The sequence below is a fragment of the Octodon degus genome, unplaced genomic scaffold (assembly GCF_000260255.1).
Source record: "Octodon degus isolate 3935 unplaced genomic scaffold, OctDeg1.0 scaffold00001, whole genome shotgun sequence".
In the NCBI taxonomy this organism is placed as follows: Eukaryota; Metazoa; Chordata; class Mammalia; order Rodentia; family Octodontidae; genus Octodon; species Octodon degus.
Window position 1 is genome coordinate 38,871,923 of NW_004524577.1, and position 2,010 is coordinate 38,873,932.

Sequence of the window (2,010 nt, forward strand, 5' to 3'; positions counted from 1 at the left end):
AATTCCCACCAAATAGATTTAATGTATTTCCTTACAATTTCACAGTCACTTGATTATGACAGTACTACACACTGAAAAAGGAAATATTTCATATTGCTGGGGGCTTGTGGGTTAGCTCAGTTGTTTTAAGTGCCTGCTCGGGCAAACCGAGTCAGGTGCAGGGGACTGCAGTTTGAGCTCCAGCTCCCCATGCCTTACCAGACCCGCCAGTCAAATAAATAAATAAAATAAAAATCCCTCATATTGCTACATGTGGAAATGTTCCAGAATTTTAATATACTAAAAACAAATGTATAGGGAGCCCTTTCAGATCCTCATTTCCGTTTAGGAAGTTTATATATGTAATCCTGTGGATAAATTATTGGAATCCCATCAAGTTAATTCGAGTCTACCACTTCCAGTGCAACCCATGGTGAGAATAGACACTAATGCGTATTTGTCGTGGAGAGCCAGGGGGTCCAAAGTCCAGCAGTGATGATGGCTATCCAGAACAAAGGCCCAGACCCAGGGCTGAACCCGGGTTTTATTCATTCCTGAAGAAAGGAATGACTTGAGGATGAGTGACCATGAGAATGGCAGGAAGCAGGTGAGTGCTGGGAGCTGGGCGAGGCAGGAGGCCTGCATTCACCTCACAGTATGCAGAGAGAATCTGCAGGAGAGTAACCTGTGTTACACAACTGAGATAGTATCTAATGTTTTGGGGTCTGTTCTTCAGCTCTGTTGTGTAGCCTTTCGAGCCCTAGGAAGTCATAGCCTCTATGTCAAAGCTTGATTTCAGCTGACAGTGCGGAGCACTGGCTGTTTGTCCCATCTCAACCCGGCTTTCACTAGAGAGAAGCAGGTAGGGTTCTGGGAAAAATGCCTGCTGTCTTCAAAGAGGACCGTCAGTACCTCTGCTGGACTGATGTGCATTGCGTGAAGCCAGTTGAGGGATAAGAAGTCCTAGCCAGCTCTGTACCTATCTATATAGAAGTAGACCTGGCATAGCCAGCATGGAGACAGTTGCCCCTCTTTCTCTCTTTTCTTTCTTTTTTTTTTTTAAATCATTTGTTAGCATTTTAATGAGCCCCCTGTCCAGTGGCTTCAAGCTACCAGGACACAGGGCCTCCCCCACACCCTAATCTTCTCCTTAGCTCTCCTGCTGAAGAATTTGGCCTTCACAATGAAAGGCCGCTTTGGGAGCTTTCTCTTCCCAAGATCCTTGTAGTAGCCTGATCGCACTACATCAATGATGGAAGCTACTCCAGTCTTGTTTTTGGCAGCATTTCCTCGTGGCTGCTCACTGACCAGTGTCCACAATTCATCAAGGTTGGCAGTTGGGCAGAAGCTCTGGTTTATCTTTAAGTGGTGTTGCCTCATACCCACCTTCCCAAAGTCACCTGGGTGATTTTTGTCGAAGTTGATCCTGTGATGATACACGCCACCAGCATTACCCCCGCCTCCAGGGTGCTTCCGGTGCTTGCCGATGCGGCCATGGCCGTGGCTCACATGGCCCCGAAGCTTCCGGGTCTTCCTTAGTCTGGAGGGCATGTTGGCGACCAGGACGAAAGCGCCCCTCTTTCCAGGAGGGTTGCCCAGGTGGTCCTCCGCACAGATTAGACATGTGCACTTTAATCAAATTCTACACTGTTTCATTGGAGCTCTTTTTCTATACTTCTGCCAAATCTAAAGTGTGTTAGTTACTGAAGCTTTACAATAGGTTTGGGTATCTGGGAGGGTAGCGCACTCACCACTAAACATTTATTGCTTCAAAGCAAAGTTAGAATAAGCACAGTTGAACTCAACTAAAACAAAGCAAAGTGCACAACAATAAAGAAACACCCCTAGAAAAATTTCAGAAAAAAAAAAAAAGCAAGTAATTAGAGGTTATTTAGCCAGGGTTCTCCAGAGAAAGGGACTCAATAGACTATGTATGCTCAATAGAATATGCATGAGAAGAGACAGAGAAGGAGAGCTGCATGGGAACTGGCTCACTTGATGGTGGATGCCAAAAAGTGTTCATTCTGCCAG

The 2,010-nt window shown here is 45.9% G+C and overlaps 1 pseudogene; it reads right to left on the reverse strand.

Annotated features, from left to right (window-relative positions):
* Nucleotides 1-1,083: 1,083 nt before the first annotated feature.
* LOC101568059 lies at nucleotides 1,084-1,532 on the reverse strand (annotated as a pseudogene).
* Between the last annotated feature and the right edge of the window lie 478 nt (nucleotides 1,533-2,010).